Here is a 25,644-nt window from a genome sequence, read left to right as displayed (position 1 = left end):
CAGGCCTCAAAATGCGTACCAAGCTCGTTCCTTAAGTAAATACTTCACGTCAAATGCAATGCAAGATACTCGGGGACGGATTCAGCTCAAGTTCTACTGATTTCCGCATAAATCTGCAATATTTCATAAAAATACGAAAGTAGACGAAATGGGGCAAATAGTAGCATAAACTACACAAATGAGCTCTGAAATGCGTGTAAAATGGGGTGTAAAACATCATATTTAGGACACGCGTCAAACTTCCCCAAACCAAACCCTTGCTTGTCCCCAAGCAAGAACTAGACTCGATCCTAAAACCTAATGGAACGAGTTCAATCTCAGAGCGAAATGCAAGCCGAATAGCCTAAACCAATTTAATGCAATAACCAACAATCAATTAGCAATATGAATCATGCAAACGAGTTATGAAGTCATTAAAAACTGTTGAACCGTCAACTATAAAGACTTATCATTATGGACTCTCACGGGTCGCTCAAATCACTCAAATAAGCACAGGTGAAAATATGTAAAAGATAGAAAGAATTCATTTTGTTAATGACACTCACCTAACTACGACTTATAAGAACATGCCTGCAATCTAATATGAAAATAATCCCTATAACCGTACATATGCATTCCAACCAAACAAATGACCATGACACACGCCGAGGTAAATATGGATATGTGAGGCTATGGGCAGGAAGGGCTAAGATAAATTTGGATAAAAACAGAGTTAAAAGCCAAGCTAGTAACTAAGGGAACCAAATTATAACAACATCCAACTTCTTGCTCAAGATTAAATCGGTGAAATGGTCCTATAACTAGCACTAAACTCACAACCCAACAACAAGTAAACTCCCCATAAGATAAAAATATAACATGGGAGTACAAAATCACCAACTCATAACAACTGCAACATGTGATTTTTCGAATTTTCTTTTTTTTCTTTGCAGTACTTAGTCGATCGACCAATGTAGCCGGTCGATAGACTGACCCTTTTTTTTTCGAATCGTTTTTCTTCTTCTTTTTTTTTCTTTTTCTTTGTTTCTTTTTCATTTCTTCCCAACATCATCTCACAAAGAGCATTAGCTACCAAAAACGAAGTAACAATCCCAAGAACGTAAACTACTAGCTTGACAAGGGCAGGCTAAATGTAGGATGTAGTAACGGGACAAAAAGGCTATTTTTGGCAGTGTGGAGCTTATGGGCAAAAAGAATAAAAGGGGTGACCTCTTCCACATGTGTCAACTAACCACAAACCGAATGCATACAGGAATTAAGCAGATTAAGTTCATATTTATGCAAATTTATGTAACATGTCTTATAAGGAGTAACTACTCACATTCCTAGATAAACCGGTCATGGATGACACCAGTTATAAGCTCTAAACCTCAGAAAATGATGTAGTTTGCCAAAAATCTAAGTCAAGTTTAAAGTTCAGCAAGAATTTTAACAAAAACTCGTAGACTATGCAAATGATTCTACTAATAACATGTCAATTAGCAAGGCTTAGGCATAAAATAGCTAAAAATGGAATGTCATCATTGAAATACTACCGTTCCGACTCGACCTATATGCTAAAATAAACATGCAATTTTTGAAAATAAACATGCAATTTTTGAATTTTGTTGAAATTTTTCAATTTTTTAATTTTTTGGATTTTTGTGTATATATAAGGGAAAGTAAACAACAATGCAAGCCAAAATGTAAATGTGAATGCAAGCAAATATGAAATGCAACGCAAAACCCTTCCCCAAACCAAATCGCACAATGTCCCCATTGTGCAAAATCATGTAGTGAAATAAAAGGAAAACGGGAATTTGCGAGAAAATTAATTAAAAAGGGCATGAAGTAAGAGCTCGGAAACTCACAAGACTTAGGCGCAGCAAAAGGAAACCTCCCCAAACTAGCATGAGCTAGGAGGTTTCAGTAGCCAGCAGTGCTACCACAGGTACCTGAAAAGACAAACAATACCACGCATAAATCCGAGAAAGCAATGTGGAAGCGGTAATTATGCGCAAAAATCAAAAACGGAAGAAAACAGAAATATGGCGGAAAATAAAGAGGAGGGAAGACTCCCTCAATTCAACAAAATGACCAATCACAGCAGGGGAAAGGTCGTGAACAGGTACAGCAGCGACAATGGTCGATCGACCATAGCAGGCAGTTGATCGACCGGAATGAACAGGAACAGAAGCTCCTGGAAGTCGCAGCTCAGTCGATCGACCATAGGGGGCAGTCGATCGACTGAGAAACCCGCTGTAACTTTCTGATTTCTTCGAATTAGCTCGATAACTTGAGCTAATATGGTCTATAAACCAGCAAACACACATAATAACGCGCCCAAAATTGCGCAAAACCCAAAGTAACAGTATAAAGTGTATAAAATCCTAAGCAAACTTATTAAGATGCGAAGTCTCGCGCACACAAAACAATAAATAAAAAGTTCAACGAAAGCAATAAAATGTATGGTTTTTGAAAAAGTCTTAATCAACTAATAGTTGATCAAGAACGGCCACGGAATGGCCCAATTGCTCGGCTTCTGGCTACAAGAGGTAGCCTCAACAGTGCTCATCTTCTCAGCTTCACTCTTCTCAGCTCCAGCATCCATAGAACTCAACGGATCAACATGTCTGATATCTTCCCACTCAATGACCTCCTCCAGCTCGTCAGAATCCAAATCGGAATCCGTTACTTTGTTTGGCTCATCATCGGGCTCCTCATCCGTGCCATAGCTAAGACATCCTAAACCACCTCTTTGAACTATTGGCTCCTTCACAGCTCGAGCAACATGCGGCTCTTCCTTCCCCAAACCAGCTCCTGCAATATCCAAAACAGATGAATCTTCCTCCAATTTGCTCCCAGTCTGGGGCGGAGGTGTCACAACAGGAGTAGGAACAGAGATAGGCATATCAGGAAGTATAAAATAAGATTTCTTTTCAGAAACCGTATTACAAGTGACTGGCCACATGGGATCTTTCTTCTTAGCGGTCTGGGCAAAGAGAATGGAGTGTTGCCCCACTTTAAAGGTCAAAGTCCCTGAGCCAACATCTATAACTGCACCAGCAGTGTGCAGAAATAGTCTACCTAGTATGATAGGTATGTGGGCATCTTCGGGCATATCTAGCACAAAGAAGTCAACAGGGAAGAAAAACTTCCCTATTTGTACAGGGATGTCCTCTAAGACTCCTATAGGCTGGACCGCAGAACGATCAGCCATCTGTACTGTCATATTTGTAACTGCAAACCTATTTAACTTCAGCTTCCTAGGAAGACTCAAAGGCATTACACTAATACTGGCTCCTAGGTCACACAAGGCTTTCTCAATAAGAAATGTGCCAATATTACATGGGACTGAAAAGCTACCTGGGTCTTCTAGCTTATGAGGTGCAGTATGGGTCAAATAAGAACATGACTCCTCAGTTAGTGCGACAGTATGCACAGTTTCAAGTGACTTCTTTTTAGATAAAAGTTGCTTCATAAATTTCATGTAAGCAGGCACTTGATTAACTAATTCAAGAAAAGGAACTTGTACGTTTAAGCTACGAACAATATTTTCAAATTTATTAAGTGATACCTGTTCCTTCGTCGGCACTAATCTCTCCGGATAGGGGGCTAAAAGTAGCAACTTAGGCCTCTCCTCTAAATCTCTCATGCCGGCGTCAGTGGATTTAGGCTGAAAATCCACGACCTTCTCTTTGTTGAAGCTCGAACCCTCTTCAGACCGTCTCAAAAATGAGCCACTAATCATCATCGGGTCATACTTCGGAACCGGAACTGACCCATCAGCGTTTGGGTCTTGCCCCAATATTTTCAGAGTAGTCGTACCCCGAAACAAGTGGTCCCTCAAGTTTTTTGGCATTGGAGGACGAAAAGACTCACTCTCAGCAGCACTGTCAGTCGATCGACTATGAATGTCAGTCGATCGACTGACTTCTACAGGAACAGTAGCTGTAACTTTTCGCGGACTGGTCGATCGACTGGGTATGTCAGTCAATCGACTGACATACCTGTTGATCGTCTTTTTCTTGCCATTGTTCGTCACTGCCTTCTTCTTGCTTGGTTCCGCCTCATCTTTTTCAGTGACATCCTCAACCATAGCAGGCCCATCAAGGGTAGCCCCACTCCTCAAAGTGATAGCGTTAAGGGTCTCCTTTTGATCCGTTTGTGACGGTAAATGTCCCGGAGCTCGAGTTGCACTCTTGCTAGCCAATTGAGCAATTTGGCTCTCTAACATCTTCATCCCGGCCTCTCTAGCTTGAGACTCTTTCAGCAACAAGTTTTTCAACTCATTGAAATCAGAACTTTGGGATTGCTGCTGCTGCTGCTGGGGAACATACGGAAGCTTTTGGTACGACTGTTGCTGCTTATGAGGGGGCAAATAATTGTGTTGCTGCTGCTGCTGTGGAGGTTGAGTCGGATTCAAGACATTTTGGCTACTCCACCTCAAGTTCGGATGGACATTCAGCTCATAATAAGTGTTTGTCTGCCTATAATGTTAAAAGGCAGCACAAGACTCATAGGGATTAGGACAGTTGTCTGAAACATATCCTTCTCCTCCACATCTCTTGCAGACGAAAGGACCGTCTGAAACAGCATTCACATGATAGATCCCCCCCTTTTGAAGCTCCTCCCAACTCGTACTTATCAAATCTCGCCGTAAGAGCATCTAATGCAGCTACAGAAGGGGATTCAGCACTCCTCCTTTGATTTCCCCTGGAATTTCCATACTCAGCTTTATGGGTGGGCAAATCATCAATAATTTTCCACCCCTTAGTCTCTCCAACATTTTCTTGGAATCTACCACTAGCTGCCGTATCCAGGATAGCTCTCTGATCGTTATAGAGCCCATTATAAAACTGATTGCATAGGCTCCATTTCTCGAACACATGATGTGGAATAGTTCGCACCAGCTTCTTGAAACATACCTACGCCTCATGAAAATTCTCATCAGGACCCTGTTTAAAGCTCGTGATCTGAGCTCTAATGGCATTGGTCTTCGAGGCAGAAAAATACTTCTTTTAGAATGCCAAGGCCAGCGATTTCCAATCAGTAATCCCGTTGGCAACTCGATCCAGGTCTCGGTACCACTCCCTTGCAGCATCACGAAGAGAGAATATAAACATAGTTTCCTTCACCTCATCCGGAGTCACACCAGTTGGTGGGGGTATGGAACAGCAATAGTCAATGAATGTCTCCATATGCTTGGCTGCATCTTCAGTTGCAGCTCCCCCAAATTGGTTCCTCTCAACCAAATTGATATAGGATGGTTTTGGCTCGAATTTTCTATCCGTCCCTCGTAATGTAAATCCCTTGTAGAGATTCTCAGCCGTCGGCTCAGAGTCACTGGCTATACTTGCTTCTTCAGCCATGTCTGGAGATGTGACGGTCTCAGCTGATGAAGTAGAAATAGGTGATGAAGGTGGATCCTCCTCAAACAGCTCGTTCTCGTAGTAACTAGACAGAGTACTCAGCTCTTCCTCTGTCGGCAATACTCTAGATGATCGCCTCAACTAACGCAAAGTCTTCTCAATCTCAGGATTGAACGGTAGTAATTCACCACCTTGTGACCTATGCATAAGAAGAAACTACAAGTAGAATATGGGAATAGTTTAAGGAACAGACGTCCCTTAAACTAAAAGAAAGACTAAAATAAAACAACTAATAATTTTAAACAATTGCCTCCCCGGCAACGGCGCCAAAATTTGATACCGTCGTAGAGTACCAAAGAGAATATTTATAATTCCAACTACAACTATAGACAGCGGTAGCAGGGTCGAACCACAGAGAGGCGGTGCAATTATCAGTTGTCTAATTTTAGTCTTAAAGTAACAATTGAGGGGGGTGTTTGATTTGATTTGTTCAATACTAATGGCAATAAAAGAACAGTAAACTAAGCTAATTGATGAAAACAGATATTAAAAGGGTGCTAAGATGGTCGGTTCACTTATAGTTTCGGCGGCAGTATACTAGGTAGGTCTAAAACAAACACGTGAGACGGGAAAATAAGAGGTCCTCTCGGTCCACTCTCACAGGTAGCATCTTTCAATCTCGCTACAGGTCCCTAATATCACTAATAATAACTTTCGTCCTGAAAAGTGACTAAAAAGGCTAAATTAACTCATCTCTCGATCTCATTAATTTAGTCGTCTTAATTAGGTAGGCTATCTCCCTTCCCTATCTTTCGATCTTTATTGGGTCGGTCGAATCCTAGGCATTCAACTAGTCGCGTACACTCGATTCGCCAAACATAGAAGTTAAATTAATTAAAACGAAACATATCTCACGTGGCCGGTCGATCGACCAGGAAGACCAGTCCATCGACCATGGCACGCTCTAGGTCGTCCTATTCTAATGCCGCCTACGCTACAGATTCTCTACATCCTAGCACAGGGGATTTAGGTACTCATACTCATGATAAAAACAGCAATAAACTTAACAATTAAAACATTCGAATTCATGCTTAAATTATCTAAACAAACGATTAACATAAAACGATAAATTGGTTTCGGGAGATCTAACCTAACAATTCTATAATACGAATGAAGCACTAAAACTGAATAAAAACAGAAGAATACCGTGTAAAGGAATTGTAAAGGGAAGATCAGAACCGAATGCAAAACAAAAACTTTTTTGATGAAAGATTAAACTTAAGAACCCTAATTATCAATGCTAAACTAAAAACTCAATAAAACTGGATAAAAGGAAACTCCCTTATGCTGAAAACTAACGTTATATAGGAATACAACGTAGTTCTTATTTCCTAAAACCTAATTACAATGGGCTTCAAACTTCTCGATCTTTTAATTCACGCAGATTAGCGGTGTGGTCGATCGACCACTGAGGTAAGTCGATCGACCGGTCATTGCTGAACAGTAGCTTCTGTAAGTCGTGGGTTGGTCGATCGACCATGGAGGCTAGTCGATCGACTGCTTTAGCTAATAGTCCGCTTCTAATTCTTCATAAAATTATCTTTCAGGCCTCAAAATGCGTACCAAGCTCGTTCCTTAAGTAAATACTTCACGTCAAATGCAATGCAAGATACTCGGGGACATATTCAGCTCAATTTCTACTGATTTCCGCATAAATCTGCAATATTACATAAAAATACGAAAGTAGACGAAATGGGGCAAATAGTAGCATAAACTACACAAATGAGCTCTGAAATGCGTGTAAAATGGGGTGTAAAACATCATATTTAGGACACGCATCAATGTGTCTAGATTTATTACCAGACTTCGGCTCTTTAGCTTGAAAAATAGCTCCATTGTTATCACAATAGAGAGTGATCGGATCATTGGCGGAATGGACAACTCCTAGTCCCTCCATGAATTGCCTAATCCAAACAAATGACTTCCTTGCGGCCTCGACGCCGCAAGGTACTCACCTCTCCTGTTATAGAATCCGTGGTAACGCTTTGCTTGAAGCTCTTCCAGCAAACAGCTCCTCCATTTAGCATAAACACATAGCCGGATTGGGATTTCATATCATCCCGATCGGTTTGGAAACTTGCATCCGTGTAACCTCTTACACGCAACTCAGTTTCTCCTCCAACCACTGAGAACGAATCCTTAGTCCTTCTCAAGTACTTAAGGATGTTCTTTACGGCTATCCAGTGACTCTCATCAGGCTTGGCTTGATAACGACTTGTCATGCTAATGGCATACGCAACGTCGGGACGAGTGCAAATCATAGCATACATTATAGACCTAACAGTGGAAGCATAAGGGACGGTCTTCATGTGTTCAATCTCCTTAGGGGTAGAGGGAGACTGTGAATTGCTCAAAGTAATCCCTTGGCCCATAGGTAGAAATCCTCTCTTGGAGTCTTTCATATTGAACCTGTCAAGAACTTTGTCAATATAAGCTTCTTGACTCAATGCTAGTATCCTTTTGGACCTATCCCTATTGATCCGGATACCTAAGATTCGTTGTGCCCCTACCAAGTCGTTCACCTGGAAGTGTTTCCCTAGCCACTCCTTAACGGAAGTGAGCGATGGAACATCATTCCCGATGAGTAATATGTCATCCACATATAGGACATGGAATGCAACCTTACTCCGACTAAACTTCATGTATAAACATGGTTCTTCCATACTTCTAGTGAAACCGTATTGTTTAATAACGTGATCAAATCGATGATTCCAACTCTGAGATGCTTGCTTAAGACCATAGATGGACTTCTTGAGCTTACACACCTTATTAGGGTTAGATGTATCCACAAAACCTTCAGGTTGTATCTGTACACTTCCTCTTCTATAATCTCATTCAAGAAGGCGGTTTTGACATCCATTTGCCAAATCTCATAATCATGAAACGCGGTAACAGCTGAGATTATCCTAATGGACCGAAGCATTACGACTGGAGCGAAGGTTTCGTCATAGTTTAAACCATGAACTTGGGTGAAACCTTTGCCACCAATCTAGCTTTGTAAACATCTATATGTTTATCCACGCCGAGCTTAATTTTATATATCCATTTACACTGAAGGGGTCGCACTCCCTCAGGTAAATCCACCAAGTCCCATACTTGGTTCTCGTACATGGAATCCATTTCGGACCGCATGGCTTCTAGCCAGAGCGAGGAGTCGAGACTAGACATGGCCGATTTGTAGGTAGTGGGTTCGTCACTTTCCAAAAGTAACAAAACACCATCCTCTTCGATGTTACCAAGGTAGCGGTCAGGTGGATTAGAAATCCTACTTGACTTTCTAGGAACGACCACCGTTGCAGAGGAGGAGGGAACATTATCCTCCACGTTCTCCTCTACCTCATTCTCGGTTTGTGGCTCTCGAACTTCGTCAAGTTCAAATTTTCTCCCACTGTGTCTCCTAGAAATAAACTCCTTTGCTAGGAAGACAGCATCACGAGCCACAAACACTTTGTTCTCGTGTTTATTGTAGAAGTAACAGCCACGTGTTTCCCTTGGATATCCTACAAAAAGACATTTGTCAGACCCGGGTGTAAGCTTATTGTCAGACTTGATCTTGACGTACGCTTCGCAACCCCAAATACGCATGAATGACAAATGAGGGACTTTCCCTGTCCATATCTCATATGGAGTCTTATCGGGCGCTTTAGTCTGGCTTCGATTTAGTGAAAATATTGCAGACAAGAGGGCAAAACCCAAAAATGAACTAGGAAGCTTTGTTAGACTCATCATAGACCGAACCATATCTAATAAAGTTCGGTTTCTCCTTTCATCAATACCATTTAATTGTGGTGTGCCAGGAGGAGTCCATTGTGATACTATACCCCAATCTTTCAGGTGTGAATTAAATTCAAAATTTAGGTATTCACCACCACGATCGGATTGTAGGGTCTTAATCTTTTTATCCAATTGGTTCTCTACTTCATATTGAAACTCCTTGAACTTGTCAAAAGCTTTACTCTTTTTCTTCATCAAGTATACATACCCATATCTACTCAAGTCATCAGTAAGAGTAATAAAGTAGTGGAAACCTCCTCTAGCGGTGATGGTTAATGGTCCACACACATTCGTATGTATGAGAGGCAAAACCTCACTAGCTCGTGTCCCTTTTCCCGCAAAAGGTGCATGAGTCATCTTGCCTAAAAGGCAAGACTCGCATATACCATAAGATTCGAAATCAAATGGTTTGAGCACTTTTGATGAAGCAAGTCTCTTAATGCATCTTTCGTTTATGTGACCAACGACAATGCCAAAGGTAGAATTCATTTGGATCACCCGTTTTGAGCTTCTTTGTTTCCACATGATAATCGTCATTAATATCATTTAATACATAAATGCCTCCAATTGAAATGGCCTTGCTATAAACAACATCATTTAATGAAAAAGTACAACTATTGTCCTTAATCATAAAACAAAAGCCTTCCGCGTCTAACGCGGAAATGGAGATGATGTTCTTGGTTAAAGTTGGTACAAAATAACACTTATTTAAATACAACTTTAGACCACTAGCTAAAGGGAGCACATAGGTCCCCACGGAAACGGCCGCTACTCTAGCTCCATTGCCCATGCGAAGATCCACATCACCTTTTGCTAGTGCTCGCACGTCCCTTAAACCCTGCAAATGATTACAAAGGTGAGAGCCACAACCGGTATCAAGTACCCAAGTGGAAGTATAAGCATAATTAACATTTATCACATAGAGAGAGGAAATCATACCAATAGGCATCACACGCCCTTCCTTGAGGTCCTCCAAGTATTTGGGACAAGTCCTCCTATATTGCCCCTTCCCATTACAATGGAAACATTCGGCCTCGGAGAGTTTGACATTCTTTACCTTGGGGTTTTCTTTCTCAACGGCTTTCCCCTTTCCCTTATCTTGTTTCTTTGACGATTTCTTGAATTGGGACTTTTCCTTCCCCTTTCCCTTCTTAACTCCAAGGGACACGTTCTTTAACTTCATGGTTAGAACATCCCCTTTTTCACTCCCACTAGTTTCCATATCCCTCTCCGCTTAGGTGAGGAGCGCATGAATTTCATGATAACTCTTATCCATGCCATTCATGTTATAGTTCACTCTAAAATGGGCAAGCTTGCAAGGAAGTGAGTGGAGGATTTGATCCACCACAAGAGTCTTAGGAATCTTACAGCCTAGACGCCCTAGGATGTCGACATATTCGACCATTTTTAGCACATAGGGACCAACCTTTTGGCCCCACTCAAGCTTTGCTTCAAAGAAGCATGCCGCCGCATCGTATTGGCGGACTTTTGGTGTTTGTGAAAACATAGTAATCATACGAGTGAATATCTCGTACGCATTCAAAGAAATGCATGAAATCTCTGATACCACTTGAAAGATGATAGATCCTAATTTGACTCTCTATTTAAAAACAAATTATCTTATAATATGTCATTTTAGTGACCGAGATATAAACTGGATTCGAACGGGTTCCAAGCATCCGACAAATGCTTGGTAGGGACTCCGAACATCTCTTGCATCGTTTTGAGACCCTTGCCGAGACGAACCGACCGATCTAAAGCGATCCGGTCGAAAGCATTCTTACGCCGCAGAGTGTGGCTTTTAAAAAAACCGCTATACGTCCGCGGATTGGCTTAGTGTGTAGGTGGCTATGTCCACACTAAAAATTATTAAATAGATACTTGTAAAATTTAACCCTTGATAATATTTATAATATTACTAACAAGCTTAGTGAATATTTATTTTGATTTCTAACAAGCTTAGTAAGTGTTCTTATAATTTTTTAGAGAGAGAGACAATTTTATTCACATGCAAAACGCAAATGAGCAAGCATGTAAAAATGAACAAAAATTAGTCTATATGGAGGAGGAAAACCGGTTGGAGTAGGTGGAGTGAGGGAGTTGACTTGCTTTATTTTTGTCCAATCTTTCATCACATGCAAAATGAACATAAGATAACTTATGGAAGTATATAAAGCAAAGTGAAATGATTATGTTTATAATCATCCACTACACTCCATTTACACGGTCCAATGTCCCATTTACGGGTCCATTTTGGTTCTTATATTTGTCGCACAAATACGTGTAAATTTTATTTAAACATCGTTATGTTTAAATGCTTCCAATAAATTTTGTCCAAATCACTCCGTAAATATACGTGTACCGCTACACATATTATTTACATACTAATATTAATCACATTAATCAATTAGTACAATTTTATCGAATTAGCAATTAATTAAATAAAACTCGTCACATAAAATTTATTATTTAATTATCGCATAATTAAATAATAACTGCCGTGCCACGAGTTCGCAACTCGAAATCTCTCTAAAAATAATCGACTAACCTTTTAGTCTATAAATCAAGGGACTAAATAAATTGTATCTCATACAATTAATTAGTTATCAATTGGGGTTCGTTCCTATAGGTGTGACCAAAAGGGGTCAGTTGATCACCGCCGTCTCACGACAATAACGTCAAACTCTAGTCAGCCAACCATTATTGATTTACGTTAATCAACTGACGAGGATCAAATAATAAATATCCTGATAATATTCCTCTAATGAGATTTATTATGTAAACGCACTATTGTGGAGGACACTAACTCCAACAATGTCCCACTTGTCCGACACAAGGTGTGCGCTACCAATTCTCTTGTCCGTTATAATCTCCCACTCAATGCAAGGTGTCTTTCAGGTCGCACTTGCAAATGAACATATCTCGAGTGGTTTTCTCGATCGGGAGTGTGACTACTAGACCGGAAAAATCTCCTACATATTACTTCTGAGCGTGGCCACGCATTTATAGTCACAACTCCTCGAGTGGCCTTGAGATATAATTACCCAACGTGGGAGGACAATTTCTGTATGCCCTATCTATCTTTGCCAGATACAGATCATCATGACTCAGAAGTTGTACTTTGGCCTCCTTTCACCGCACGACCTAGGACAAAAACCAAAGTCACTCAGAAACTGCATTGACTTGGATAATAGTCTCCAGTCAAAAGAATCGACTGATAGGAACATCTTAGAGATCCCTGCCACGACCAGGCGTCTATAATAGAACTTAGGGACTCTCTAAATGGTCACTATCTGGCAAAGTGTCACACACTCTGCCTATGTAATCGACTAGTCATCACGTATGACCTTATGGTGTTGAACAACCATCAATCGACTTACAATCTAGTCACTCCGAGACGTCACCTCATTAAGTGACTAGGGACAAAATACAATGTTCATCTTATTCACTTGAATAGTGTTCAACATTGTCTCCACAACTTATTTAGATAAATAAGGTATTAAAAATTTAGTCACACTAAATAAAAGATTCATAAATGAATGCAAAAATAATGAATGTGATTATCATATATATAATAAGAGATATACTATACAATTATTACATATCCATAATCTAAAGAAAATCCGGTATTCGTCTCAATCCCATTGCAACGACATGACCATCATGCTTAGCCTTTGATAAAGGCTTGGTTAAAGGATCAACAATATTATCATCTGTCCCAACCTTACAAATGTCAATTTCCTTCCTTTCCACAAAATCTCATTACATGGTATTTCCTTTCAATGTGTCTAGATTTATTACCAGACTTAGGCTCTTTGGCTTGAAAAATAGCTCCACTGTTATCACAATATAGAGTGATCGGATCTTTGGCGGAATGGACTACTCCTAGTCCCTCCATGAATTTCCTAATCCAAACAGCTTCCTTTGCAGCCTCAGACGCTGCAAGGTACTCAGCCTCTGTTGTAGAATCCGCGGTAAGGCTTTCCTTGAAGCTCTTCCAGCAAACAGCTCTCCTCCATTTAGCATAAACACATAGCCGGATTGGGATTTCATATCATCCCGATCGATTTGGAAACTTGCGTCCGTGTAACCTCTTGCACGCAACTCAGTTTCTCCTCCAACTAATTTGAACGAATCCTTAGTCCTTCTCAAGTACTTAAGGATGTTCTTTACGGCTATCCAGTGACTCTCACCAGGCTTGGCTTGATAACGACTTGTCATGCTCAAGGCATACACAACGTCGGGACGAGTGCAAATCATAGCATATATGATAGACCCAACAACAGAAGCATAAGGGATGGTCTTCATGTGTTCAATCTCCTTAGGGGTAGAGGGAGACTGTGAATTGCTCAAAGTAATCCCTTGGCCCATAGGTAGAAATCCTCTCTTGGAGTCTTTCATATTGAACCGGTCAAGAACTTTGTAAATATAAGCTTCTTGACTCAATGCTAGTATCATTTTGGACGTATCCCTATAGATCTGGATACCCAAGATTCGTTGTGCCTCTCCCAATTCCTTCATCTGGAAGTGTTTCCCTAGCCACTCCTTAACGGAAGCGAGCGATGGAAAATCATTCCCAATGAGCAATATGTCATCCACATATAGGACAAGGAATGCAACCTTACTCCCACTAAACTTCATGTATAAACACGGCTCTTCCACACATCTAGTGAAACCGTATTGTTTAATAACATGATCAAATCGATGATTCCAACTCCGAGATACTTGCTTAAGACCATAGATGGACTTCTTGAGCTTACACACCTTCTTAGGGTTAGATGTATCCACAAAACCTTCAGGTTGTATCATGTACACTTCCTCTTCTAGAATCCCATTCAAGAAGGCGGTTTTGACATCCATTTGCCAAATCTCATAATCATGAAACGCGGCAACCGCTAAGATTATCCTAATGGACCGAAGCATTGCGACTGGAGCGAAGGTTTCGTCATAGTGTAAACCATGAACTTGGGTGAAACCTTTTGCCACCAATCTAGCTTTGTAAACATCTATATGTTTATCCACGCCGAGCTTAATTTTATATATCCATTTCCACTGAAGGGGTCGCACTCCTTCAGGTAAATCAACCAAGTCCCATACTTGGTTCTCGTACATGGAATCCACTTCGGACCGCATGGCTTCTAGCCAGAGCGAGGAGTCGGGAGTAGACATGGCCGATTTTTAGGTAGTGGGTTCGTCACTTTCTAAAACTAACAAAACACCATCCTCTTCGATGTTACCAAGGTAGCGGTCAGGTGGATAAGAAATCCTACTTGACTTTCTAGAAATGATCACCATTGCAAAGGAGGAGGGAACGTTATCCCCCACGTTCTCCTCTACCTCATTCTCGGTTTGTGGCTCTCGAACATCGTCAAGTTCAAATTTTCTTCCACTGTGTCTCCTAGAAATAAACTCCTTTTCTAGGAAGATAGCATCACGAGCCACAAACACTTTGTTCTCGTGTTTATTGTAGAAGTAATAGCCACGTGTTTCCCTTGGATATCCTACAAAAAGACATTTGTCAGACCTGGGTGCAAGCTTATTGTCAGACTTGATCTTGACGTACGCTTCGCAATCCCAAATACGCATGAATGACAAATGAGGGACTTTCCCTGTCCATATCTCATATAGAGTCTTATCGGTCACTTTAGTCGGGCTTCGATTTAGTGAAAATATTGCAGACATGAGGGCTAAATCCCAAAATGAACTAGGAAGCTCGGTTAGATTCATCATAGACTGAACCGTATCTAACAAAGTTCGGTTTCTCCTTTCGGCCATACCATTTAATTGTGGTGTGCCAGGAGTAGTCCATTGTGATACTATACCACAATCTTTAAGGTGTGAATTAAATTCAGAATTTAGTTATTCACCACCACGATCGGATCGTAGGGTCTTAATCTTTTTATCCAATTGGTTCCCTAATTCATATTGAAACTCCTTGAACTTGTCAAAAGCTTCACTCTTGTTCTTCATCAAGTAGACATACCCATATCTACTCAAGTCATCAGTAAAAGTAATAAAGTAGTGAAAACCACCTTTAGCGGTGATGGTTAATGGTCCACACACATCCGTATGTATGAGAGGCAAAACCTCACTAGCTCGTGTCCCTTTTCCCGCAAAAGGTGCACGAGTCATCTTGTCTAAAAGGCAAGACTCGCATATACCATAAGATTCGAAATCAAATGGTTTGAGCACTTTTGATGAAGCAAGTCTCTTAATGCGTCTTTCCTTTACGTGACCTAAACGACAATACCAAAGGTAGGATTCATTTGGATCACCCGTTTTGAGCTTTTTAGTTTCCACATGATAAACGTCATTAACATCATTTAAAACATAAATGCCTCCAATTGAAATGGCCTTGCCATAATCCACATCATTTAGTGAAAGAGTACAACTATTGTCCTTAATCATAAAAAAAAGCCTTCTGCGTCTAATGCGGAAATGGAGATGATTTTCTTGGTTAAAGTTGGTATAAAATAACACTTATTTAAATACAACTCTAAACCACTAGCTAAAGTGAGCACATAGGTCCCCACGGAAACGGCCGCTACTCTAGCTCCATTGCCCATGCGGAGATCCACATCACCTTTCGCTAGTGCTCGCACGTCCCTTAAACCCTGCAAATGATTACAAAGGTGAGAGCCACATCCAGTATCAAGTACCCAAGTGGAAGTACAAGCTTAATTAACGTCTATCACATAGAGAGAGGAAATCATACCAATAGGCATCACACGCCCTTCCTTGAGGTCCTCCAAGTATTTGGGACAAATCCTCCTATAATGCCCCTTCCCATTACAATGGAAACATTCGGCCTCGGAGAGTTTTACATTCTTTGCCTTGGGTTTGCTATTCTCAACGGCTTTCCCCTTTCCCTTGTCTTGTTTCTTTGACGATTTCTTGAATTTGGACTTTTCCTTCCCCTTTCCCTTCTTAACTCCAAGGGACATGTTCTTTAACTTCATGGTTAGAACATCCCCTTTTTCACTCCCACTAGCTTCCATATCCCTCTTCGCTTGGGTGAGGAGCGCATGAATTTCATGATAACTCTTATCCGTGCCATTCATGTTATAGTTCACTCTAAAATGGGCAAACTTAGAACGAAGTGAGTGGAGGATTCGATCCACTACAAGAGTCTTAGGAATCTTACACCCTAGACGCCCTAGGATGTCGACATATTCGACCATTTTTATCACATGGGGACCAACCTTTTGGCCCCTCTCAAGCTTTGCTTCAAAGAAGCGTGCCGCCGCATCGTATTGGCGGACTTTTGGTGTTTATGAAAACATAGTAAACGCATTCAAAGAAATACATAAAAGCTCTGATACCACTTGAAAGATCATATATCCTAATTTGACTCTCTAATTAAAAACAAATTATCTCATAATATGTCATTTTAGTGATCTATCTAACATGCATGCAAATATAAAAGCAAAATATGTCATTTTAAAGGAGACTTTCTCTTTGAGTGTTTTACTAGGAGGATCATCCATTATTATTTAGCACAAGAACAATCTAGATAGGTGATCTAGATTGTGCCCATATTACCATCAAGATCAATGTAAGGAAATTGTATTTCCTTAATCTTTATTATTTTGCTTTTATATTAGCATGCATGTTACATAGATCACATAAAAATGAATTATGAGATAATTTGATTTTTAATTAGAGAGTCTAGTTAGGATCTACGATCTTTCAAGTGGTATCAGTGTTGGAGTTAGTGTCCTCCACAATAGTGCGTTTACATAATAAATCTCATTAAAGGAATATCATCAGGATATGTATTATTTGATCCTCGTCAGTTGATTAACGTAAATCAATAACGGTTGGCTGACTAGAGTTTGACGTTATTGTCGTGAGACGGCGGTGATCAACTGATCCTTTTTGGTCACACATATAGAATGAACCCCAATTGATAACTAATTAATTGTATGAGATACAATTTATTTAGTACCTTGATTTATAGACTAAAAGGTTAGTTGATTATTTTTAGAGAGATTTCGAGTTGCGAACTCGTGGAACGGCAGTTATTATTTAATTATGCGATAATTAAATAAAAAAATTTATGAGACGGGTTTAGTTAATTAATTGTTAATTCGCTAAAATTGTACTAATTGATTAATGTAATTAATATTAGTACGTAAATAATATGTGTACGGTTCACGTATATTTACGAAGTGATTTGGACAAAATTTATTGGAAGCATTTAAACATAAAACGATGTTTAAATAAAATTTACACGTATTTGTGCGACAAATATAAGAACCAAAATGGGCCCGTAAATGAGACATTGGACCGTGTAAATGGAGTGTAGTGGATGATTATAAATATAATCATTTCACTTTGCTTTATATACTTTCATAAGTTATCTTATGTTCATTTTGCATGTGATGAAAGATTGGACAAAAATAAAGCAAGTCCACTCCCTCACTCCACATAGTCCAACGGGTTTTCCTCCTCCATATACACTAATTTTTGTTCATTTTTACATGCTTGCTCACTTGTGTTTTGCATGTGAATAAAATTGTCTCTCTCTAAAAAAAAAAATAAGAACACTTACTAAGGTTGTTAGTAATCAAAATAAATATTCACTAAGCTTGTTAGTAATATTATAAATATTATCAAGGGTTAAATTTTACAATTATCTAGTTAATACTTTTAAGTGTGGACATAGCCACCTACACGCCAAGCCAATCCGCGGACGTATAGTGGTCTTTTTTAAAGCCACGCTCGGTGGCGTAAGATTGCTTTCGACCGGATCGCTTTAGATTGGTCGGTTTCGTCTCGACAAGGGTCTCAAAACGATGCAAGAGATGTTCGGAGTCACCACCAAGCATTTGTGGGATGCTTGGAACCCGTTCAAATCCACTTTATACCTCGGTCAAACGAAGCACAAAGCAGGGTTTGACATAGGTACTAAAGATAAGGAATCGTCCCTATTTAGCATCCTATCTCTAGAATGACTTTCGTACGCCATGGATAAGATCGTCCACTATCTAAAGTTTCTGAGTAAGAGGTGAAGGTACGTATTGGGAAGCCCTTTAATTAGACACCCAATCCTGCCCGCGGTAGCGGCCTCTACTGATCGATCTTGGTTGGTTAAATGCAAAAGTTGATAAAACAGGTAAATGCATGAATGCGCATCCACTAGTTTGAACCTAACATGTGAGCTTTCTATGTCGGCTTGTTTAATCCAAGTATCAAGTATAAGATGTCAAGTTGGATTTAATGTTGATTTGCATGTAGAACGGAAATTAAACATCCATTTACCAAATTAGGTTTATGGTGCATAACGTGATCCATTTGTCTTAGTAAGGCGTTTTGCAAATATGATTTTGAATGGACAGATTCGTCGTCTGATCCGTCCTGTATTCGGGTTGACTGAAGTCAGGATCGTCCTAGACAAATGCTGGAAGGGGAACAGACCCTACATCAGGCGCCATGAGAGGCGCGAGCCTGTTAGCGATGCGAAGGGGTCTGCCCTGGTCTACATCAGACCACCATAAGAGGCGCGAGCCTGTTGGCGATGCAAATGGGTCTCCCCTGGTTTGAAAATGGAAAAATAAATGGCCTGTTTAGGCGCGGGTCAACAGACGATGGAAAACGTCTTCTGACCATTGAAAAAGTTTGTAAAACGTATTGAAAAATGGGTGTTTAAACCCGTCTTGATTTAAAAAGACCGTTTAGGCCGCTTTTGTGTTAATTTGAAGAACGGGACTTGAATAATCATCGTTGTTTTGACAATATTCGATGTCGGGTTCGGTTTTGCAAGCTTGACATAAATAGTTTCGAAAATGATTATGAACTAATTGTTTTAAGTATATTTGTTTGTGATTAGTCAGTATTCATCATCGTACTCGGGTTAAAATCCGACATGGTATTTGGAACCAAGGATGACTTTGTATTGGTGACTAATATATTTGTTTTGAAAATGTAAAGAAATGAGAAAGGCTTTAAAATACCCTTCAAAATGTAAAGAAATGAAATAAAAGGTTTTAAAATACCTTTTATAATGTAATTAACCATATATTATCAACGAAACACGGATTAAACTGTCATGGTATTAGGAACCAAGGGTGAAAAATGTTTTATGGTTAAAAACTTGTCATAAAGAAAAATGAAAGATTTGAAAATACTTGAAATGGTAAAAACCGATTACAAATATGAAATAAAAATGAAGGAGATGAAGAGACCAAACACGGTTTGGATTTAGGTTGGGCAGGCTGCTTTAGGCGCGAGCCTGTTTGCTACGTAAGTAGCCTCTGCCTCAACCAAAAATCCGGTTTTGGCTCATTCTTCCCATGTTTTGGATCATGTTATGCATGATTTAGCATGTTATAGTCATGAAACATATGAAAACATGATAAAAGAATATTTTTACACCCTCATACTTACATGCTAGGCTTGTGGCGAGAAACCGAAGAAAGTGTATCAACTTGTTTGGCCGGAAAACTTGGTTTAAAACCGTTTTAGTTAGTAAAAGAGTGTTTTGTTAAGTTTAGTGATGGTGTAGTGGTTGAGATGGTCGGTCAAGTGATTTAAAGCACGATGACGGTACCAAACAATGTGTAAGGCTTGTGTTTACGATCGGTAGGCCGTAAACACATGTCGGATTGTGACTTGAGAAGTCGAGTCTAGAATTTTAAGGGAGAAAAGAGGGGGCGGACGCTCGCGTGACTCTCAAATGGTGTAATTTGAGGGGTATTTATAGGAAAATGGGTGGTTGTGTGAGTTTTGAGCGACGTGGCCGCATAGGCTGCTCAAAGAGGCGTGAGCCACGTCGCACGTCTTCGAGGTCTCTTGTCACTATCACACGAGGAAATCATGATTTGTTCTATCCTAGGATTTGGAAGAACTTGATTTCTACTTGACCATTTAGGATTCCGGGAAATCTTAACATGGAAGCATTTGAAAGGTTTGTTTTTTTGTGTTTGACTCGGTTTGACTCGTTGTTGGAGTCGGGATTTGAATTTTGAGTCGGTTTTTGGCCCGGTGTCGGTTTTGACTCTAGTTAGTGTCATTGCGACCCCGTCGTCATGCATTAAACACTCCAGGTACTTTTGAAAAGTTTTGAAATGTTTTATTTTTGAAATCATTTTATGTTTTCTGACGTATAGTTGTACACAAACTGTCGATCAAACGCTGAGATTCCTAAGCACGTTGTAGTCCGATAATCATCGGGTGTTTATTGAAGACTCAACAGATACTGGGTATCTACACAGCCCCCACTTTGACTGAGGCTTGGATAGGGCGAAATTCAAAGTAGAGCCCCCAAGTCAATCGAAGATTACAACCTGGAGACCGAAGAGACGTCGAGGCGGCTCGAAAGGATTCGGGCCAAGGACCTGCCGTCGGGAAGGGCGACGCCAAGGCAACTCGAGGGTACGAGCCAAGGACCTGCCGTCGGGAACAGTTTAGAGTCTGTCAACTATCCGTGCGGGTCATTTAACGTCCGTTAGACTACGTACAAAGGCTCGCCAGCCATAAGAAGAAGTCGTACCTGAGGCATCTTCGGGATATGTCCTTGCGCGTTCTTGTTTGCGGACAAAGGCTCGCCAGCTGTGTTGCGGATATGAAGGGGCTTGCTAGCCGCGGTGCGTATATAAAGGGGCTCGCCAGCCGCAGTGCGTATATGAAGGGGCTCGCCAGCCGCGGTGCGTATATGAAAGGGTTCGCCAGCCATGTGCGTTTGTAAGGCCCGCCAGCCATGTGCGTTGTAAGGTTTGCTAGCCATGTGCGTTTGTAAGGCCCGCCAGCCATGTGCGTTGTAAGGCTCGCCAACCATGTGCGTTTTTAAGGCTCGCCAGCCATGTGCGTTTGTAAGGCCCGCCAGCCATGTGCGTTTGTAAGGCCCGCCAGCCACGTGCGTTTGTACGGCCCGCCAGCCATGTGCGTTGTAAGGCTCGCTAGCCATGTGCGTTTGTAAGGACCGTCAGCCATGTGCGTTGTAAGGCTCGCCAGCCATGTTGAAGGGTCGATTGATCGACCGTGGACATAGCCGTGTCGGATGGGTTTATTTTGGGAAGTTTATTTGAATTAGCGGGCTTCGTGAAGAAGCCTCCGATATCCTGTTGGGGAATCTCGGTGTTCGTTTTTGGTGCCGGAAAGGGATAGGTTCGTGAGCGTAGCTCCCAGGGTTAGCAGTGATTTTTGAATCTCGAGGAGAGATAGCGGTTTTTATTACCGTTGGTTTTATAGGAAAGGGAAAGATGGGTGCTCTGTCGTTTGATGTATGTTTGGGGAGGACGATTTCAATTTCGTCTTTCCACAATTTGAGATTTGATGAATGTTTATTGAAAATTTGTGAAAATAGCGGATTTGAATCCTGCTATATGGTTTTGTTTTTGACAGATGGGGGCTTTTAATGCCGCTATTGAAATATGAAGAAATAGTGATTTTGAGTTTCACTACTATTGCTCGTTTTGTTTTTGAAAATGACGGGTTTTTTATTGCCATCGTTGAAGATTGAAGAAATAGTGAATTTTGAATTTCACTATTTGCTTTTGAATTGATGGTTTTTTTTGCCGCCGTTTGAAATTTGAGAAAATAGCGAGTTTTGAGGGAATAGTGAATTTTGAATTTCACTATTATTGTTTTTGAAATGACGGTTTTTATTGCCGTCGTTGAAATTTGAAGAGAGAGTGAATTTTGGATTTCACTAATATTTTTTGAAATGACGGTTTTTATTACCGCCGTTGAAAATTGAAGAAATAGTGAATTTTGAATTCCACTATTATTTTTTGAAATGACGGTTTTTATTACCGCCGTTGAAAATTGAAGAAATACTGAATTTTGAATTTCACTATTATTTTTTTGAATCGACGGTTTTTATTACCGCCGTTGAAAATTGAAGAAATAGTGAATTTTGAATTTCACTATTATTGTTTTTGAAATGACGGTTTTTAGTACCGCCGTTGAAAATTGAAGGAATAGTGAATTTTGAATTTCGCTATTATTTTTTGAAATGACGGTTTTTATTACCGCCGTTGAAAATTGAAGGAATAGTGAATTTTGAATGTCACTATTATTTTTTTGAAATGACGGTTTTTAGTACCGCCGTTGAAAATTGAAGGAATAGTGAATTTTGAATTTTTGAAATGACGGTTTTTATTACCGCCATTGAAAATTGAAGAAATAGTGAATTTTGAATTTCACTATTATTTTAAAATGACGGTTTTTATTACCGTCGTTGAAAATTGAAGAAATAGTGAATTTTAAATTTCACTATTATTTTTTTAAATGGCGGTTTTTATAACCGCCGTTTGAAATTTGAGAAAATAGTGAATTTAGAATTTCACTATTATTGTTTTTGAAAAGACGGTTTTTATTACCGTCGTTGAAATTTGAGAAAATAGTGAATTTAGAATTTTACTATTATTGTTTTTGAAATGACGGTTTTTATCACCGTCGTTGAAATTTGATAATTCGTGTGGGAAATTGGGCCAAAGCCCAAAATTTCGCTGAATGAGTCAGGGAGCGCCTCATTGAGGTGCGAGCATAGCTGCGAAGGAAGGAAGCTTCCCTTTTTTCTGTAAAAAGACGCGAGAATGGGAAGCTCCCAATTCTCATCATCTTCCTCGACAAAACACAAAAAACCCGCAAAACCTTGTTTCTCGCTTGTTTTCGTGCCATTATCATCATGTAATCTCAAGGTATGTAAATCCTCTCGAATCCATTTGAATTTGTTCGCCTTTTTGTTGATTGAATTAGGCCGAAACTTTATACCCTCAAAATCGATTTGGGCGTTTCGATTGAGCCAATTTCGAGTGAAATTGATGATTGCATTAACTTAGAAACCTGTTTAGGAGTATAGGGGTGCTTTTAGTTTGCATTTTGGTCCCCTTTCCCGCCCCCTATGCTTGAAAAACGTGAATGAGGCAGGGAAACCGTCTCATTTCACAATGTCAAGTTTATTTGCTTGAGTTGCGTGCCCCACTAGGTTGCATTGTAGTCGGGGAAAACCGTGTTTGCCATATTGAACCTTCGTTGAGGCATTGTGGACAAAATTGGAATTTTTGCCTTTTGCGACGGTCTTATGTCTGACAAAATAAGCATCTGTTTGAGCTCAAATTGAGTCAGTTTGCTTTGAAAAGGACCTTATTGGTAGTTTAGGTCGCTTTGAGACGTGATAAAACCACGTTGCTTTCTTGCGGTCGTATTTTGAAATTTTGACCTGTTTGTGCTCGAATTGGGGCAAAACTGGCTTTTTGAGCTGTGGGAAATACCCCGTTGTGTTGGGAACACGTTTTGGTTGTTGGCGGACCTTGTGTGGGTCTCAAGGTGCTGTTTTGGTTGTTGTTGTTTTGACTCGTCTTCTGCTTGAAAAGAAGGGTGAGTCATTTTTTTTGTGCGGTTTTTGTGGATTGTTTTGTTTGGTTGGGTTCGGGGGGAATTGCCCTTGTTTTGTTTTGTAGGTTTTTTTTTCGGATTTGTCCATTTTGTTCTGTCGTAATGCCAAAATTTCGGCTGACGTTCTTTGATTGCAGGGGAGTTTTCGGGGCCTACCGGGTCCATAGCTCAGACTTTGGAGGACCTGTTCGGGACCGGGCCGGTTAGTACTCCGGCTAGCGTGCCTGAGGTGCTAGTAGAGGACGCTTCCGAGGAGGAGGGGCCCACCGAGGAGGTTGTTATGGCTGAGGGAGCCATCGAGGTTCATGAGGAGCCCGTTGTTGGGACCGTTGGTGCTGAGGGGGCCGCTGGGGCTCGGGTGGAGCCCGTTGTTGAGGTTGCTCGTGTCGAGAGAGCTCAGACAGGGTCTGAGGCTGGTACCTCCGGGAGGAGGGTTGTTAGGATGAGGGGTCCTCGGCCGACCAGACGGGAGTTGCAGAACGTCGCTAGGGTCGTTGAGAGACCTCCTATCCGTCACGTGGAGTCTCGTGGGCAGAAGAGACGGAGAGTGGAGACGGTCGAGGACGACGCTCACGTCGCGTGTTGGGAGGCTAGACGGATTACCACTCCGCGGGGGCTGAACCTGCGGGCGGCGCCTGCTTGGGCCGAGGGTTTCGACGGTAGCTAGTTGTTGCTTCGGCTAGACAGGCACATCTCCTACCGTGCGCATGAGGGCTTGGTAAGTTACACCATTTGGTCGAATTTTGTCGTTTTTGACATTTCAGACCTGAATAGGTGTTCTGACGTTGTTTGTTTTTTATTTCAGGAGATTGGTACCATGAGGACTTTCTCGGGCTTCTCCACTTGTCTGGGTTTCTACGACGTTCTCCGAGCCGGTACGAGGGCGTTGATAGAGAAGTCGGCTTTGGGGCCGTTGGTGGCTGCTTGGCGGGATATTCACAGGGCTTCGATTAGATCGAACCTGTCTCTTATCCGGTCCATGTTGGATCGTTACTGGGACACGACGTCGTCGTTCCACATGGAGTTTGGGGAGGTCGGTGTGACCTTAGAGGATTTTGCCATGATATTGGGCCTCCTCTGTGGCGAGATGCCTGTTGAGTTCTCGGAGACACAAGAGAGGGTGCCCTCCCCTGCGGTTACTCGTTTGATCGGCAGTGCTTTGCCTGAGCCTTCCGACATCACTCCATACTTGATCGCGAGTTCGTATTTGAGGGATCACTTCAGGGGGAGAGCGGTGGGCTACGCTCCGGCGCCGTTGGCGAGTCCGGAGGCAGAGGCTAGAGCTGACGCGCACGAGGTGCGGTTGTGGTTGTGGTACTTCTTGGGTACCACGTACTTTGGTGACAAGGGTGAGCGTTTGTCTACCAAGGTACTTCCCCTTCTTGCTGACTTCGACACCTTGGGTCAGTTTGACTGGTTCTGCCCGCTCGCGAGTTTTACCCGTACTTGCATCTTTGCGGTGCGTCCGGAGGCGATGGGAGATGGTAGTTCTCCTTCTTTGGTTGGTCCCGGCCTTATTTTGGAGGTACGACCGTTTTGTAGTTTTTGTTGACTTTGATTTTGATTTTGATTTGTGGTTTGATTTTGGCAATTTTTGAAAAATTAGCTGATTTGTGTTTGCTGTGTTTGGGTATAGGCTTGGCTGTATGCTTACTTCGTCCCTCTGCGCCCGGGGACTACTGGTGGCGTTCCTTCGACCTACCCTGCTGTGAGGATCTGGATGGTGGCTCGGAAGAAGTCGACTAAGCCGACTTACAAGGACTGTAGGCGTCGCGTGAACGCCCTTCGAGTTGCTGACGAAGATTAGAAACAGATAGAGATAGGATGACTAGGTAGCTTAGAAAGCCCCCAGTTAGTTGATTAGTTTTTCCCTGAGTGCAGTTTGTTGGGTGGCCTTGGGAGCACTACACAGACGTGTCGGCCGCTGTGAAAGAGCGCCTGGGACCTCGCAGCTCCCAGCGTTTGTACCTCGAGACGGCGATCGAGCCGGTCTGGTACCTGGGCGAGCGTTTAGCTCGTCAGTGCTTTACTGAGACTTTCGTGGTACCGGTCGATCCGCCTAGGTTGTTGTTCCAGGAGTCGACTCCCGACGAGGTTGAGGAGCACCTTCACGGTA

The 25,644-nt window shown here is 41.4% G+C and overlaps 1 non-coding gene across 1 annotated transcript; it reads left to right on the top strand.

Annotated features, from left to right (window-relative positions):
* Positions 1-4,863: 4,863 nt before the first annotated feature.
* Positions 4,864-4,970, top strand: LOC141637347 (small nucleolar RNA R71). Its single transcript, XR_012541731.1, has one exon. It is a non-coding gene; the product is annotated as a small nucleolar RNA R71 (small nucleolar RNA).
* Positions 4,971-25,644: the final 20,674 nt, after the last annotated feature.

Source organism: Silene latifolia, unplaced genomic scaffold (assembly GCF_048544455.1).
Source record: "Silene latifolia isolate original U9 population unplaced genomic scaffold, ASM4854445v1 chrun_scaffold_16, whole genome shotgun sequence".
NCBI lineage: Eukaryota > Viridiplantae > Streptophyta > Magnoliopsida > Caryophyllales > Caryophyllaceae > Silene > Silene latifolia.
This window is presented reverse-complemented; position numbering and strand designations above follow the sequence as displayed.